Here is a 19739-nt window from a genome sequence, read left to right on the forward strand (position 1 = left end):
GTGTTAATACATATTTTAGCATATTTTGCAAGTGAAGGATCACAAACTGGTCGATTTAATGTAAAGATTTTAAATTATAGAATTTGTTGAAAAAAATGTGTTTTATATCCTCAGGATAACAATACATAAATAGACTTATGTATTTACTTATTTCTATTGATATTTAGCTATTTTCTTATATGAAAATAGCTTAGTAGAGATTGATATGTTCTCACTTAGTAGGCATTGATATGTTTTTCATTTTATTCCAATTGTATTTGCCATATCCTATCCTTATTCATACAAGCATCCTGTATTTGAAACTTTGTATAGTCATAAGAATCTTTTAAAACAGTATATATATTTTTGTGAAAATTTTTAAAATAATATATTTAATAGTAAGGAGAACATTCACTGAGAATCATTTAGTCTATTGAGGCATGTATGTGGAGGTAATACTAGATATTTGCTCTGTTACATGGAACAAAAACAAACTCACTTTAAAAAGACATGTAAATTAGACTGTAAAAGGGTTTCTTGATTTAACTCTAAAATTTGAACCAGAATTAAGGACCTGTTCTGTAAAATACTTTAAATGTAGTTCTTAAGAAAAGAAAAGGGAAAAAAAGGCACGTCTGGAAGGAAAGCAAAAAAGTAAAGCAAAAGAAACTGGATATTTGATGGAAAATGCAAATGCTAACAACCTGAGGGTCTGGCTTCTTTTAAAACCTCAGAAAGAAATGTTTGCCTCAGTTCAGGCTGGTGCTTTTAACTGAGAAGCCTGCACCGGATGGGGAGCAGAGTTCCTTCAGCCAGGCTTTCCACCTTTTTGTTGCAGGCAGAATAAGACAGCAGCAACAGATGGAATGTCGCTGTGGTACAAAACATTGACTGGGAACAATCCACATATGTATGTTGGCCTGGAAACTGTGAAATGTCTTAAATCTGAGAAATTAATTAGAAAACAAAGAAGTTATTAGAATTTGGAGACTCTTTGGCAAAAGCAGATTATATTTAGGAATCAAATAGCCAGTGCTCTCCTCCATATCTCTCAAATAATGAACAATTTTGCTTCTCAGCATGTCCTTTTCTAAATCAGCAAGCTTATTGCATGTGCTAGTAGTGAATGTATACAGTATTTAAATTGCGAAGTGTTGTTATGGAAATGAAACTACTTCCTCTGAATTTTTTCTGGAAGTTTCTTATGACTTAAGATTTATTCTTTTTAACTGTTTGTATAATTCCCATTTGTCCTAAATATGATGTGCTAGAAAACTTATGAATCAAAATCTGCAATGAGATATATTAACTCCAGTCTTAGAGTTGCATAATAATGTGCAAGATTATATTTTCTGCTTAAATGAAGATTTGCCAATGCATATAAGAACTAAGTATTCATACAGTATAAATTCCAGTTAAACTTTTTCACCACAGTGGTAATAAATACATATTTTACATCAGCAGAAGTTATAACCTAAACAGTAGGTTAAAAAAAGAACTATTAATTCTCCTACATTATTTTTCAAAATTAAGCATGCTTTGTAAACCATGCCATTTGTACAACACCTACAGTATCTGCTCAGTACTATCTGAAGATAATGTTTTTTAACGTTTTCAGTAATCCTAATGTGGACATCATTAATCCCATAATTCCATTTTGCATGCAGAATTTGAACTCATAATATAAGATTCAAATGTTGTTCTATGACTCTAAAGTTTAGATTTTTTTGTCAATACCATGATGGCTTTTCAACCAAGATTCCAAGTAATAGCCTCATTGTTTTTGTTTTGTGCTGTCATCATCTTTAAACTGAAATACACCTTACTTTTTCATTACAGTAGAGTTCTTTTAGCACCATTTCCATTTGAGGTAATGTAGATCTTTTGCTTAGCATTTTAGAGTGTCAACTCAGCTGTCAGATTTGAAATCCACCTCTAGCATTCTAACTCTGTGCCTTTCCATAAATTGCTTAACATCTTTGTGTTTCAGTATTTTCATTTATAAAATGGAGATAATAGCAATACCCATCTCAAAAGTTTGTTTTAAAATTTAAATGACAGTGAATATAATTGCCTCACACATAATAGGTTCTCACTCATTGTTAGCAATTGCTTTCTTGTGGTAGGGATTAGGTGAAAGTGGTACAACAGAGTGTAAAAGTTTCAAACTTTTGTTCTTGCCACTTGTTGATCTTTGGAGTACATCATTTAGCAGAGTTATACTAGTTATTCTTGGCAATGATTTTATTGCTTGCTACAACACTGATAAGTTGTGAGTCAAGGAAATCCTCTTTTTTTTCTTAATTTGAAAGTGTGTTGTTTGAGTAATAACCAGGAATAATACAACAACAGAAGTGTGAGCATGTGATTGTATATTATTTATTTATCTGTTCACTTCCAAGGTTTGCATGCTATAAACAAGCAAGTACAAGGAGGTAGTTCTCCCCAAATCTCTTTTTTCATGGTAAAAATTAAATGATTAGCTTATTTTTCACTTAATTTTATTCATACAACAATGTTATGCAAATTGAAGTTTTTTTAAATGTGTGCTTGCTTTCAAAATTAAAAATAAAAGTTTAAATGTCTGCTTTTACAGAAAGAACATCTCCCAAATATATATTTGCGTTTTCACAGAACTCTGGACTAGATAATCATAATCATTAACTGGGTCTCTATTTTAATCTTAGAAATCACTGCTGTATAAGACTAAAGTGCAGGGAATAATTTAGCTTCACACTTTTGTTTATTAAAGTCACTATCTCATTGCCAAAAACAATTCTATGGAAACTTAGGAAGGGGGAATATTAATATTTCCACTTTGTAGGTAAAAACATGGAGATCCAAAATAGTACTTTGTGACTTGCTCAGAATCAAACAACTGCTTGTAAATAGATCCAGGACTGAGATTTATGTTCTCTGACTTAAAGTCTTCATACTTTTTAACACACCAGTAAGCAGACAGAGTTGTTTTGATTACACGTCTTTCCTCTTCCAAAATATCTAGTATGAGTCATTTAGCCTGAACGAAGAGGTTCACATTTTCAATAAGTCTGCACAACAAACTCATTAGGTATAACTAACTGCTATCACAGCCATCTTTAAATGGGCTTGTGAAGGAAACAGCTTTGATACTGGAAAAGAAAACATTACAGAGCAGAAAACAGTATTTATTTGATGAATTTAACAATATCTCAACTAATAAATTGGCTGTCACCCCAGCCCAGTATAGAGATAAGAGGGACAAGGACATGGAGATGCCCTTTTCGGCATGACAATTTGCAGTTATCCCATGACAAAGCACAGTTTTACTATGATTGATGAAATGTGTTACGAAGAAAGGACTTAGATGGAAGAATTTTATTAGGTTTTGGAATGACATAGCTAACAGTAGCGCTAGGGGAAAAATAAACATAAAAACATTTTAAGTAGATAGTAGAAGCGCAGCATACTCCGAACCGACTAGAATGGCCTTCCTGTTTTCACTTACTTTTGCATCATATTAACTGAACCCCACTTAATTCTAAGGTTACTATTGCAACCTTTTCTGTTAAGTACTTTGATCAGAATCAGTGTCTGAAATAAAAATGAGATAACTCTAAAACTTCAGTGGTTAGTCATAAAAGGCTGTTATTAAACATGAAAAATGCAGTAGCTGCATACTCTGAGCTAGAAAAGCACTAGAGTGATAAAGAAATGTACGATTTACAGTAATATCAGGATCCTGCTGATCTTAAACATTCATTTTCAAGTTGGACAAATTTTTTGAATCAATCTCCTCTGCTCTTAAGTGTGTGCATCACTAGTTACATAATCAGTTTTACCATCCCATATTGGATCAGACCACTGGTCCAGAAAATAAGGCATCATGTCTTTTTCCAGGGTCTGTACTATTAGCTAAATCATCTTCACACAGCTCAGTGTACCTAACCAGCAGTATAGGACTGCAAAAGTGATAGAGGAAAGCAATTACTAACACTTTAGGCAATTATTTCAGAGCAAGAAGGCTTATATTTGATCAGAGTTGATATTACTTTCATTTAAATAGCTATAAACTACTCATACCTTTTCTTGCATAGCAACAAGTTGTAATTCAATAAACTCTTCTAAGAATTGCAGAAATGTCCATATGTTGATTATATGCCCATAAAATAGTGTTTCTTTTATGCTTTAATTATTTCTTGGGGTATTAATTTATTTGTATAAATATATTTTCATCTTATTTTACTGAAAAATCATGTTAAGACGTCAAGGCACTGAGGATTTGAAACCAACCAAATACATATGAGAATAGTTTGTAGCATGTTTTAGAGTAAATGCAGATTTGCTTTGTAATATAAATTAAGAGCATATTTAATCTCACTAGTATAAAATCAAAAATGTAAAATTCATTTTCTGTAGTCCCAGAATAGATCCCAAATATTCAAATATCCCTTTGGAGGTTTTCCTCTCCATACAGGGACTTCGAACAAGAGAAGATCATATTGGCAGCACCCTAGAATGCAAACGCTCCTAACTGAGCAGTTCTCCTCAGCCCCTTTCTGGCCTCAAGAAATTTGAAGTCAGGCAGGGAAAACTGGTAGATATACAAACAAGCAAGGGTGGTTTGACACAAAGGACATGTGGAATTTGGATTGCTTATTGAGCAGCCAGCTTCTGTGTTGCAGTTTGGAACACTAGTATAATTGTACTTCTAACATATCCCATAACAAGTTTTCAGCACCTTGTCAGTGATAGATGTTTGTCATATTAAAATCTGGGTGCAAGTAAGTTAGTTTAATATTGTGGCCAGTCACTGAATAAGAATTTACTTTGCCTCTACTCTGGCAGGTAAGTACTCATGACTGAAAATACAAATATCAATAATTGATGGTCTTTTACATTGCAACTTTCAGTTTAAAATTAAGAACTGACTTGTAATGAGGTCATCAACTTATAATAATAAAATATGAAAACAATGTTTTCCACATACCATAGTTTTGCAGTTCAAATTTTCTTTGGAAAAAGTATGGTTTTGTGGTTGTTTTTCTCAAGTGGATTGGCACAACATTTTATGCCAATTAAAATTTATTTGATTAATTTATATAACCGTAGATTTAAAATATATCCTCACTACTATTGCAAGCTTATTTTGTGCATAACAAGATATCTGTCAAATTTGAAAGAATGCTACCAGAAAGATAGAAAAATCATTGAAATTAAATTTCTGCATTATTTTATTTTGAAAAGTGAATACCATGCCCTTATACATATTTAGTTGAAAAACAAAATATAAATGCATTTCACTGTACTATTTGAAGAAGTGTTTGATGACTTAGAGAAAACGTCTAATAAAAAGATGTTATCCTGACATTGTCAAGATAGTTTCCACTTGGATGGAAAATATAAGAGAGAGAGAGGAATCAACAATATCTTCAATGTCAGCCTGTGGGAGGATGGTGAAGTGTGAATAAAAGGAAGATGAGAAGAGCAAATGACTGCCATTATGTAAAGGAAGATAATGACTAAATAAAACCTTCCATCTTTTATGTGGGGAAATGTTCTGAATGGTAAGTGGAAAGATCTAATACCTATGAATCAAAATGCAGAGAGGGATCAAGGGTAGAGAGAAAATATGGGAATATCCTCTGAGGTCATAAATGAATGCAGATGTGTGATGAGAGAGGCAGAGGGCTGCTGAGCAAGCACAGTAATGGCACAATACATGTAGGTTTAATTATAGTCTGGAAACTGCCCATGCTCTACTTTCCAAGCCCTGCACCGTGAAGCAGTATCGCTTTTCTCTAGAAAAAAAGGATGGTTTTTCAAATCAGTACAGATGCTCAAGGTGCTCACCTAGTCACAGGCTTGAAAAATTGTGTGCACCTAAAAAAGACACATTTTAAAAATATTTATAATAGTGAAATATTAAGAACATCAGGACTAGATACAACCCTGATGCACATGCTGCAGGGTTGTTAGAAGAGCTAGTGCAAACCGTTGTCTGCCATCTAACAAGATTAGGTCATCAACAAATAGTGTATTATAGGTTTTGGCACTCAGACTAAGAGAATCAAGTGACTTGAATTGCCTCTGCTTTTCAAACTGTTGTTCATGACCCAATAGGAGGTCATGAAATCAGTGGATCAGTAATCATGACCAGCCTTCTAAAACAGACTGAAAGAATACAGAAGTGAAAATTTCAGAGCCTAATGCATAGTGGTAGAGTATTTTTAATGAAAAAGTTGTTTCAACTTATTGATAACTATATCCCTATGTGGGTATGTCAGATTTACTTTTTACTATGTTACTATATAAAAAAAAAAAGTTTGTAAAATATTGCCCCTATTAGCATAAAGTGAAGATCATATTCCAAAGTTTCTGTTTCCAAGCCCCAATCACAGTTGCCTTGGTCTGGAACACTGGTTAATTACGTTGGGTTACCCAGGAAGGTTGTCAGGTCTGTAATTATTTTTTCATGAACAAGGGTTCATGTTTATTATCAGATTTAGTGTATATTATTAAAAAAAAATGCTCACCATCTTTAGTTCTTAGAGATATGCTTGTCAAAGCCAGAATGAGATACCGCTTCACACCACTAGGATGGCTCTAATAATAAAAATAAAACAAAAAATAACAAGTAGGACATAGAGAAACTGGAACCCTCATATATTGCTGGTGGGAATGCAAAAACGTGTGGCCACCATGAAAAATAGTTTGGCAGTTCCTCAAACAGTTAAGCATTGGCCGACCATATGACCCAGCAATTTCACTCCTAGAGTTATACCTCAAGAATTGAAAACAGGTTATCAAAGAGATACTGGTAAACCAGGGTTTAGAGTGTATTACTCGTATTAGCCAAAGATGGAAACAACCCCAGTGACCATCAACCACATGAACAGATAAAGTATAGTATATACACACAATGGAATATTATTGAGCCACAATAATCAATGAGGTTCTTAGTCATGAGAGAACCTGGAAAACATTATGCTGTGTAAAATAAGCCATTCACAAGAGGACACAGGTTTATGATTTCACGTTTATGAATCACCTAGAATAGATAAATGAATAGACAGAAACTAGAAAAAGGATTTGAATTATCCTTTATTATTTAGTACAGAAAGTATTGTGCTGTATAGATAAATGTAGACTGGATATAGGTTTGTTTAAAATACATAATAATGATGATGTATAAATTTTTGGTATCTAAAAATCAAGAAAACAAGGTCTTATTAGTAATGAAATCAGATTAGCTGTTATGTAGAAAAACTCACAGGCAGAAGAGACACTACAGAACCCATTCTAAGTTAAGGACATTTTGAATATGAAAAAGTGATATTTCAAATCAAGGAAGAAATGATTATTCAGTAAATGATGAAACAGCTTACTCATTTTAGGAGAATTAGTTAGGTCCTTCCCTCACATTTTACACTGGAATAAATTTCTTTTTAAGATTCAACTGTAGACAAAATTACAAGAACTTAAATAAAATACTAATAAATATTGGTATAACTTTGGAAGTATAAATATTATAAGCCTGAAACAAAATCTAAAACATGAAAAGAGTTCAAGATTCAACGCAAAAGGATCTCTGAAGCCTAGAAGATAAAGAAACAAAACAAAGTACATCACAAATAAAATTTGAAACCATTTTAAAGTATAAATTAGATGCAACAGTTAAATGCTTATTTTTAAAATTTTTTTGTAAAACAGCAAGAAAATTAATGATGCCACAGGCAAAAGATATGAATAATTCATTAGCCAAAGCAGAAACAAAAATGGCAGATCAACAAAGAAAAATATGCCCAATTCAAATAACTAATCTAGCATAATTATGAAAATGATTCTTCATATTTTAGCTATTAGGTTGATATTGTAAGCGAAGTCATTGGGCACATTTCACACACTGCTGTTTGGAGTCTAAATTCCTACAAGTTTTCTGGAGAATGGTTTGTCCATGTTGATTAAAATTCGTCCATTTAGAATAATATTTTATGTTCTTGTTTGTTAAATAACCTTCATTATATTAAAGAAGTTTCACCTATATAATTTTATCAATTATATTTTTGAAATCTATTGATATAACTACATAGTCTTTCTCTTTTAATTTATGACTTTAGTTTTTTAAATTTAATTATGACTAATTTTTTTAAAATCTATATTCTTGACTGAGATTGATTTTGCTTCCTTTTATTTTTGATACTATCTTCATTTGTGCTTTCTCTCATGCTTATGCTTGCTATATGGAATTAATTGAGGTGTTTCCCAGTTTTTTAAGGTCTAGAATTTTAATTAATTTGAAGTTGTCTATTATTTAGGGATTAGGCAGTGTCTAGGTTAATAAAACTATCTCTACTTGATAGATATTTTATTTGCAAAGCCAATCATCTTTATGACTTTTTCATGGTAATCTGTTTTTTAAGGTCTAGAATTTTAATTAATTTGAAGTTGTCTATTGTTTGGGGATTAGGCAGTGTCTAGGTTAATAAAACTATCTTTACTTGATAGATATTTTATTTGCAAAGCCAATCATCTTTATGACTTTTTCATGGTAATCTAGTCATGCTTTTATGTTTGGGGAAGTTATCATTCAGTTACTACAAATATTTAAATTTTTTGTCAAAATTGCCCTTATTTTTATTAGTTATTAATGTTATTTTTCCAGTTTATTTTCACTTACTTAATGGTTCCTTTTCTAACTTAAGACAAAATTTCTGTTCTTTTATTTTCCAAATAAAGACATTTATGGTTAAAGTATATTTTTTGAATAGATTTTGGTTGTATAATTTTTTGAAAAGTGATCATTTCCTCATTGCTTTTGAAACTATTTTTTATTTCAATTTTGATACAAGGATTACCTTGAAGTTTGAAAGAAAATGACTTCCAAGTTATTAGATTTTCTTCATTGAATATGTATTACTTTAATGATTAAAAACAAAAATCAATAAAACCTGTTTCTAGAAAGTCATTTCATAACCATGAAGTGCCAGCAAACCTGTTAAGAGTATAACTCATCTTTTCTAACGCTGCTGATAGATACTCACACGGAAATGAAAATAATTCAGAATTGCTTGTTCATCATTTGAAATAAATGACTCTCTGTATTTGACTTAACCTTGATGAGCAAGGGAAGAGATATCCAGTGCCTAGAAATCTTTTCTCTTCCTTCCATTTACCTATGCTACCCATGATCTGTTTTACTTGTTTCCTTTCATATGTGTGTGTTAATCATTTGAAAGAGGTCCGAAAAAAATGGTAGTAGTTGAAACTGGGAGGATTTTCTTAAGTGTAACTTTTCTTTCACTCAGAAAATGAGTAAATGCAAAACCTACTATAAATGAACTTTTTTCTGACTTTCATATCCTTTGCAACATCTGCTCCATAGTCAAGGGTATATTTCTACTTTCAAAAAATGATGAAATGATACTGCCCAGAGCAAATTAAAGAGCACTTCCACTAAAGAAAATAAAAATAATAAAATCCCACCAAAACACTTCGTTCTTGAATAACTCTATTTTGGTAATTTGCTTTTTTATGTGACTGATGTATTCCTTTAATAAACTGGAATTATTAAATCCATGATCATTGGAAATGTGAGTTTACATATGTGTGTGTGTGCATTTTATAGTAAGTAATGTCAAAGTGGGAATTATATCTTCATTAATGTTTTAGTTTCCCATCAGTTTTGTTAAGAATTCTGCATATGTGAGTATGTGTGTGTGGAGGGGTGGATTGTGTGTATATCTTACTTAAATTCTGGTTCTGCACTTAAGAAATTCTCAGAGGGGGAAAAGATATAATTCTGTTTCTTTCCTTTGCTACCTTTCTTTCTTATATAAAGGATAGTAATGAACATCAGTTCCAGCATGGAGGCAGTAATTTCATTATTTTTCTTGACTGACTGAACCCATTTTAATTTTATTGTAGTTCTCTTTTATATCTTTCTCTTCTGCTGAACTTTCCCTCACCCTTACTTCCTTACTAACATGTTTACTTGCTACTCACAAGAAAAATGCAAACTATGGAAAGTCAGTAATTTGAGGAGGCTAATAATGATAATTTTTCTAAGTTCATTAGAGGACTGAGTATGAGAAGAGAATTGCTAGTGCAATTCTTCAATTGCAGTAGTGTAAGCTACTGCAAACAAATGAAACCAGCAGGCAGGCTTGGTAAGAAATATTAAAAAAAAAAAGTTTTTCTTCGTTGCTCTACCTTTGACATAGAGGGCCTGTTTGACAATGAATCACAGAATAGTTATAGTCATTTTTAGTGTTCAAATTTATGGAGCAATACTGGCATTCATGTCCAGAGGGAAAATGTGTATAAGAGTGATGCTGCTATTAAAGTTCTGTGGCTTTCAAGTTGTTATAATCAATTTGAACCCCACCAAGAGTATCTTAAGTGCTAGAAAAGGAAAAGGAATATTTTCTTTTTTTTCAAAGTGATTTTCCCATCTGCTGTCAATAAATTGAAAAAAAAAAAGTAAAACATCCTACCTAAATTTTGTGTAGCTCCTAGAATATCCATATCATAAAAACCAGTAAAATTCAGTTTTGTTGTATGCAGATATATAAAATTAACCACATTGTTTACTGCTGAAAATGTGCCATTACTGTTGTACTCATTACCACTCTTGAATTTTGAGAATTAGATGCACTGTTTTCACCCTGTTTAGAAACACACTTCATGATAAAGTATCCTTCATTCTATTATGAAAAGGAATGACTTGATCTTTGGAGACAGACATTTTTAAGTGTAAAAACTGTGTCCACCAAATTCTCCCCCAGCCAAACTTTAATTTCCTCATAAGTAAACCAGGGACAATATCAACCATTGTACTATTGTAAAAGTTAAATAAAATAAAATGGACCATTTAACAAAGTGCCTGAAAAATAAGTTTGCTTTCTTCTCCTTTCAGTTTGTTGGGTGTAAGTCATACCTTTCTAGTTGTTGCTATAAAATAAATAAGTATTAACACCAAACCCCTGAAGCAAGTTGCCCAAAAATATGAGAGAGGATATTTTGGGCGCAAGCATGCTCTTTACTATTTTAACCCCCTGTATGGTTTTCTGATAAACTAGATTGAACCGTGTAGAAACCCAAGATGATTTTGGTCAATGCCGAGAACAAATGGCTTTTTTTAGTCTTTTTAACCTGGTTCACATTCTGACCTCCGTCCTCTGGACAGACCTCACCCATTAATGAGAGGAGGCAAAATTAAGGAAAAGTGTACAAAGAAAAATAATTCTAAAAAAGCAGGAATGGGGCGGGCCGCGGTGGCTCAGCGGGCAAAGTGCTTGCCTGCTATGCCGGAGGACCTCGGTTCGATTCCCGGCCCCAGCCCATGTAACAAAAACGGAGAAACAGAATACAATAAAACAAGAAAATGTTTAAAAATGTTTCCCTTTCTTCCTTCCTTCCTTCCTTCTATCCTTCCTTCCTTCTCTGTCTTTCCTTTAAAAAAAAAAAAAAAAAAAAAAAAAAGCAGGAATGAAGAAAACTCAAATCAGGAGTGCATTGTCCACAGCTAAGCTCATCTAAACAGAGATTGAAGCAGGTTAAGTGAGAAGGAGACAGGGATCCATCCAGAAGTCAGTGCAAAAGAAGACAGCAGGTTTACACCTTATACTTGGGACCTAGTAAATGCCATGCTTTTGATTCTGACTTATCTCTGGTAGAGAAGTGTATTGGATTGATAAAGTTACTGGAATGCAATATACCAGAAATGGAATGGCTTTTAAAAAGGGAATTTATTAAGTTGCAGTTTTACAGTTCTAAGCCTATAAAAACTAAGGCATCCAGAGATAGAAGCCTTGATTCAAGAAAAGCAGATGGGTCCAGAACACATCTCTCAGCTAGGAAGGCACATGACAATGTCTGCTAGCTTTCTCTCCAGGCTTTTGGTTTCAAAGGACTTTCCCGGGGGCATTTTCCTTTTGCAATTCTGAAGGTCTCTGGCTGTGTGGGCTCTGGAGCTTTTTCTAAGATGGTTCCCTCTTAAAGGACTCTGGTAAGGGACCCACCTTGAGTGGGTAGAGACTCATCTGCATGGAAACCACCTAATCAGAAGGTTTCACCCGCAACTGAGTGGGTCACATCTCCGGGGAAACGACATAATAAAAAATATCTCACCCAACAATATTGAATGAAGATTAGAAAATGTGGCTTCTCTGGGGGTACAAAACAGTTTCAAACCAGAATAAGAAGGATGTCTTGAGCTCCTCTACGTAATTGAACTATTTACAGCTGTAGGGCCCTTATATACACTTGTTGGCAGTCCTGTCCGAATGTTCTAAAGACAGCTCAATCATTCCATGTCTAAAAGAGGAGTTAACCATTTTAGCCCTGGAGGAAGACTCTTCCTCTACTACTCCCTGTTCAGTCAATGGATTAATTCATCTTCCAAATCCTTCTAAGTCTGAACCTAAGAGTCATCCGTGTTCCTCACTCTCCTGCTAATTCATATCCAATTAGTCTCTGAACCCACAGATATTTTAAAAATCACTTTGTTTTGAAAAATTTCAAAAACACAAAAGCAAGAACAATAGTATCAGAATCCACATGTAGTCATCATCCAGATGATACTATTTTCCTTTCTGCCCCAGTCACTGATTTTTTTTTTTTTTTTTACATGGGCAGATACCAGGAATCGAACCTGGGTCCTCTACCATGGCAGGCAAGCATTCTTGCCTGCTGAGCCACCGTGACCCACCCCTTAGTCACTGATTTTTAACACCTAAATATTTCTGAACTATAACCTACCTATTTTCTCCTTAACTCTGCTTTGGTTAATTCTTCTTCATGTTTTTCAGTGTTCTACCAAATCTGCCTTGATTTTACCTAGTTCTTATATTTTAGAATTCGGTTTAGAATTCAAATGCAGTGAAATTTCTCCACTACTTAAGTCAGTTGATGCCCATCTTTTGCCTACTGGATATAGTCCCAAACTCTTACCAAAAAACTGAGGTCATACCTATCTTCACAGATTCTTGCCTTACTGCCTTTACCCTCACACCTAAATTTTGCTGCTGCAGGTCTCTAAGTATTTGGATAAGCTTTTCTGTTTGCCTAGACTCCTGCTTATGCTTCAATTTCCTCTTCTAAACTTTCTCCATGAATACGCTTCACTCTTTTATCTTGAAAATAATCTGATGTGGCTATTCCCACCTCTGAATATCCACTGAACCTCTTTTATTTGCTGCACACACTACATTCTGATAATCTGGGTTTTCGTTCAACTTCTCTGGTAGACATTAATCCCTGTAAATGCTGTGTTTATACCTGTTTTATAGCAGTACTTGACTCCATGAATTAGCAGAATTTTTGGTGAAAGAATGACAAGTATTTCTCCTTAAAAGTTTTAGACAAGGGTGGGCCATGGTGGCTCAGTGGCAGAAATCTCGCCGGCCATGCCAGAGACTCGGGTTCATTTCCTGGTGCCTGCCCATGTAAAAAAAATTAGACAAAATTTTAAAATTTATTGCCAAAAGTTTTATGATAATTTTTTCCAGTGACATCCTAATCCAGATATTTATTCTATAACCCCCCCCCCATTTTTAACATTAGAAATGGGAGCAGAAAAGAAACAGGCTTTTCTTTTTATGTATTTTACCCACCCAAAGCAACTTTCTCCTTGAAGATTATTATGAAGCTGGACACTGGAAAGTTTAAGGCTATTTAAATAATTCAAACTTATATATTACTTCACAAAAAATAATTTCTTGCCTATTTCCACTCGCTTGAGAGAAGAGAGGAGGTTACTTTCAGATAAGTGGTATTTTACAGAACAAGATTTGAGTTGGACCTGTAGAGAATTCACCTAAATTGTGTATCCATAAATTTGGAGACAGGAAAAGAAATATTTTTATTTCCAAATTCTAGAAAAAGAAGCTAAGTGGTTCAGTACTGGTAGGGCTAAACGTAAAAACCAATGTCACCTTTTGTTTTGTTTTTTGTGGGTTTTTTGGCCTTTCAAGATATCACCCAAAGTTAGTTGATGTATGTTGGGAGTCAAATAACATATTGCTATGCTAATTTATTTTTAGAAACAATCTGTTGATTTAAAGTGGTTCATTTTGGGGATTCTGTGACCATTAGCTCAGACCTCGTGAGTCCCCTTTCTCTGTATTTTTGCATAGCATTTCTGCAGCTACCACCCACGAGGAATGCGACTCTCATCACTCTTCATCTTACCAATAACTGACGTCAGAGAACAATTTCTTTACAAGTTAATATCGACTTCTCCCCATGTGCTATGAAGAGAATCAAATTGAGAGATAAAAATGAAAACTTTTATTTTAATAAAAACTCAATTATATACTTCTGTGTTAACTTGCCTTTGGAATGTGCACTCTAACAGCAGGGCATAGATCCTGACTTTCTGATTAATTTTTACTTATTTCCCAGAACAGACTTATTCACACTTGGGAACTAGGAAATTCCATCAACATTTTAGTAAGTAAATGATTGAATCAAACCCAATGTGGGTAAAAGTTTTTTCTATAACTTGATTTAGACAGTTGTGTTTGATTTGAGAACTACTCAGGTAATTTTGTTTTCTATTGCATGTATACATAGACATATTTATTAATATATTAATAATGCAATAGAAAAAAGTTAATCAAATATTAATTCTTTAGCATCTTATATAAGATCATTCAAATTTTATCTTACTGTATTGCTTTCTTTTCAGCATTTTCCTCAATCTCTCCATAATATATTTTAGGGACAACAAATGACTGGCCAAATGCTAAATCTGAACAATGAGTTTAAATATAATTTCATTAAAACAATTTAAATACTTTAATTGAAGTGTGTAATTCCCAGTATCGTAATCCACACCATCCTCAATAGTCTCATATCTGTTGTGGTCAACTGATTTAAATGATCTGTCTGGCCTAAACACGTTTTTGCAAATTCAACTTTTGCTTCATCCATTCTGGGTTATTTGATAGTTCCCAAATTTGTCTTGTTTTTACACGTCTCCGAGTTGTTGGCCAATGGGGGAGTTCAGAATTTCCCTCCCTTAAAGCTCTGCCCTTTTACAGGAATTCCTCATTTTATTGCACTTCACAGATACTACATTTCTGCACATTGAAGGTCTGTGGCAACACTGCACTGAGCAAGTCTGTCAGCACCATTTTTCCAACAGCATGTGCTTTCTTCATGTCTCTGTGTCACATTTGATAATTCTTACAGTATTTCAAACCTAGTCATTATTATTATACCTGGTATGGTGATCTGTTGTTTTTGATCTTGTTATTGTAATTGTTTGGGGTGCCACAAACTACGCCCATATAAGATGGGGAACCTAATCAATAAATGTATGTGTTCTGACTGCTCCATCAACCTGCTGTTCCTCATCTCTGTCCCTCCCCTTAAGCCTCCCTAAGATTCAACAATATTGAAATTAGACCAATTAATAGCCCTATAATGGCTTTTTAAGTGTTCAAGAGAAAGGGAGAGAACATGCCTTGCACTTTAAATCAAAAGCTAGAAATGATTAAGCTTAGTGAGGAAGGCATATCAAAAGCCAAGATAGGCCCAAAGCTAGGGCACTTGCATCAAACAGGGGGCCAAGTTGTGAATCCAAAGGAAATTTTCTTGGAAGAAATTATAAGTGCTACTGCAATGAACATGGAAATGGTAAGAAAGCAGCATAACCTTATTGCTGATATGGAGAAAGTTTTAGTGGTCTGGATAGGTCAAACCAGCCACAACATTTTCTTAAACTAAAGCCTAATCCAGAGAAGGCCCTACCTAACTCTTGTCAATTCTGTGAAGGCTAAGAGAAGTGAGAAAGTATCAGAAGGGAACTTCGCAACTAGCAGAGGTCATTTCATGAGGTTTAAGGGAAGATGCTGCCTCCATAACATAAAAGTGTAAAGTGAAGCAGCAACTGCTGATGTGGAAGCTGCAGCAGGTTTTCCAGAAGATCTAGCTAAGATCAGTGATGGAAGTGGTACACTAAACAACAGATTTTCAGTGTAGGTGAAGCAGCCTTCTACTGGAGTAAGGTGCTGTTTAGGACTTCCCTAGCTAGAGGGATATCATTGTCTGGTTTCAAAGCTTCAAAGGACAAGCTGATTATCTCATTAGTGGTTAATGCAATTGATGACTTTAAGTGGAAGCCAATGCTCAGTCACCATTCCAAAAATCCTAAGACCCTTAAGAATGCTAAATCTTCTGGATGCCATTAAGAACAATGGTGATTCATGGGAGAAAGTAAAAATATCAACATTCACAGGATTTTGGAAGTGGTTGACTCCAACCTTCATGGATGTCCTTGAGGGGTTCAAGATTTCGGTGTAGGAAGTATAAGTGCAGATGGGGTGGAAATAATAAGAGAACTAGAATTAGAAGTGGACCCTGGAGATGGGACTGAATTGCTGCAATCTTATGATAAAGCTTTAACAAATGAGGAGTTGCTTCTTATGAATGAGCCAAGAAAAATGGATTCTTGAGATGGAATCTACTCCTGGTGAAGATGCTGTGAACGTTGTTGAAATTAACAACAAATGATTGAGAATATTATATAAACTCAGTTGATAAAGTAGCAGCAGTGAGCGGCAGTGTTTGAAAGGATTGACTCCAATTTTGGAAGAAATTCTACTATGGCCAAAATGCTGTCAAACAGCATCACATGCCACAAAAAATTTTCATGAAAGGAGGAGTCAATCAATGAAGCAAACCTTATTGTTGTCTTATTTTAAGAAATTGCCCCAGCCACCCTCGTCTTCAGCAACCATAACTCCCTATCAGCCATCAACATCAAGGGAAGACTGCCCACCAACAAAAACATTATACTCTCTGAAGGCTCAGATGATTATTAGCATTTTTTCAGCAATAAAATATTTTTGATTAAGGTTGGCACATTGTTTTTTTAGACAATGCTACTGCACACTTAACTTACTACAGTGTAGTTTAACATAGCTTTTATATATACTGAATTTCTACAAAATTTGTGTGGCTCACTTTATTGTGGTGGTCTGGAACTAAACCCACAATATCTACAAGGTATGTGTGCTGGTTTGAAAGGAAGTATGCCCCCTAGAAAAGCCATGTTTTAATCAAAATATCATTTCGTAAAGGTAGAATAATCTCTATTCAATATTGTATGTTTGAAACTGTAATCAGATCATCTCCCTGGATGATGGGATTTAGTCAAGAGTGGTTGTTAAACTGGATTAGGAGATGACGTGTCTCCACCCATTTGGGTGGATCTTGATTGGTTTATTGGAGTCCTATAAAAGAGGAAACATTTTGGAGAATAAGAGATTCAGAGACAGCAGAGAATGCAGCAGCACCACGAAGCAGAGAGTCCACTAGCCAGTGACCTTTGGAGATGAAGAAGGAAAACGCCTCCTGGGGAGCTTCATGAAACCGGAAGCCAGGAGAGAGAACTAGCAGATGATGCCGTATTCGCCATGTGCCCTCCCAGCTGAGAGAGAAATCCTGACTGTGTTCACCACATGCCTTCTCACTTGAGAGAAGGACCCTGAACTTCATCGGCCTTCTTGAACCAAGGTATCTTTCCCCAGATGCCTTTGATTGTATATTTCTATAGACTTGTTGTAATTGGGACATTTTCTCGGCCTTAGAACTGTAAACTAGCAACTTATTAAATTCCCCTTGTTAAAAGCCGTTCTGTTTCTGGTACATTGCATTTCCACACCTTACTTGACCCATCTATAATAGATTTTATAAAAAAAAAAATAGAGGAATCTGTTGTACCTTCACTTCTATCCTTTATCATTTGGTGACTTCTGTTATTATAATATATTCTTACAAAATAAAAATTAATGGAAATAGTTTGCAAAGGCACTATAAAGTTGCATCTTAGAGAATATAAAAAATGGAAATAAAATCCAAGTTAAAAAAAGAATGTAAAGTATCCATTTTCTTTCTGAAATCATTACCTCTGTATTATTCTTTCTCCCCAAATATACTCATGCGTATGATAACTCATTAGATATGGTTCAAATATACATTCTTATTTATGGTTTCTTTGGCAATTTTTAAAAATCTACCAAAAGATTCCAATTTTATTTCCACCTAGATAATATAGACTGTTCTAGTTTGCTAGCTGCTGGAATGCAGCACACCAGAGATGGATTGGCTTTTAATAAAAGGAGATTTATTTCATTAGTTCTTCAGAGTAAAGGCAGCTAACTTTCAACTGAGGTTCTTTCTTACGTGGGAAGGCACAGGGTGATCTCTGCTGGCCTTCTCTCCAGGCCTCTGGGTTCCAACAACTTTCCCCAGGGTGGGTTCTTTCTGCATCGCCAAAGGCCTGGACTGAGCTGCGAGTGCTGAGATGAGGTATGCTGAACTGCTTGGGCTGTGGTACATTGATCTCTCTCATTTAAGCACCAGCCAATTAAATCAAACATCATTCATTGCAGCAGGCACACCTCTTAGCTGCCTGCAGATGAAATGAGCAACAGATGAGGTTCACGTACCATTGGCTCACGTCCACAGCAACAGAACTAGGTACCTTCACCTGGCCAAGTTGATGACTGAATCTAATTACCACATAGACATATATATTTTTGCATCCTCATAAGACCCTTTCTTAAACTTTTTATTATTGAAAATTATATGTAACAAAGTTTTGTCATATGTATTTTTGCTTTTTAAAATGATTCTCAGAGAAGCGGCAGAATACAGCAGTTAAACGGAGTACGCTAGCTGGGTTTGCCTCCTGGCTCTACCACTCACATTGGACAAGTTACTTTACTTCTCTAAGCATTGTTTTCTCTTCATTAATTAAATGAGGATAATCTTGGTACCTGTCTTATAGAACTGATGTAACGATTATGTAGATTCACATTTATAAAGTATTTGAATAAATCTCTAATATATGTGGAATAACCTGTATTCAACTCAACTTTTAAAAAGAAATTGAACTCAATTTGATTAAAATGAAGAATAAAACAAGATATTCAACCTTTTCTTGTTTTTCCACCTGTTCCCTTATGATTTCTCTCTGTCCTCAGTAGGCTGCTCTCTATTTTCAAAAATATCTCATTGACCCTTATGTGTGCACCTTTGCCCCGTGTTTTGGGCTCCTTTAGTGACCTCCCTTCCTCCATCTTACTGAATCACATCCTAGATTGGCCAGATTGGGTCTTAAGTCACTTGAAAATATCTCCCATCTTTTCTAGCCTATCATGGTCACCTCTAAGAAGCAATTATTTTCTTTTCCATTCATTTAATAGAAAATGTATACCTGCTTTCTTATGTTTTAAGAGTATGTACCTATATCTTTTCTTATAAATTGTATTATAAGAACGTGAGGCTAAAAACCATGATGCAATTTTTTTGCGTTGTATTGTGTACTCTTCTGTGATGCAATATAATGTATATAATTGTGGATCCATATATTAATGAATAAAATAAAATAATCATGATTGTCAAGCTAGTAATGCAAAAACAGTCTAGGAGAAGATGAAAGCAAAAGGTATGTGGTATATCGTCATATTTGTAAACTGATTTTTAATTTTAAACATATACTTTTGACTAATTATAAATATTTATTGTAACATAACCAATAAAACATATTTATTGGCATTATTATAGTCAGATTATACGTGAAATTTCAGGAAATATTCCGTTATAGATTCCATAGCTATATTTAGGGCTTTCAAAATAAGAGATTCTATTTTAATTTTCAAATACAAAGAAGGCATCATATTATAAACAAAAACAGAGCAGGTATCAAATGGGGATTCTTCAGTATTAGGTTTTCTTAGAAATATACACCACTTTACCTTAAATTA

General features: G+C 34.2%; 1 protein-coding gene across 3 annotated transcripts in view; it reads left to right on the forward strand.

Moving 5' to 3' along the window:
* ADGRL4 (adhesion G protein-coupled receptor L4) overlaps positions 1-19739 on the forward strand; it is a 99405-nt gene that overhangs the window by 35511 nt on the left and 44155 nt on the right. The window lies entirely within an intron of this gene.

This window comes from Tamandua tetradactyla, chromosome 11, assembly GCF_023851605.1.
Source record: "Tamandua tetradactyla isolate mTamTet1 chromosome 11, mTamTet1.pri, whole genome shotgun sequence".
Taxonomy (NCBI): Eukaryota; Metazoa; Chordata; class Mammalia; order Pilosa; family Myrmecophagidae; genus Tamandua; species Tamandua tetradactyla.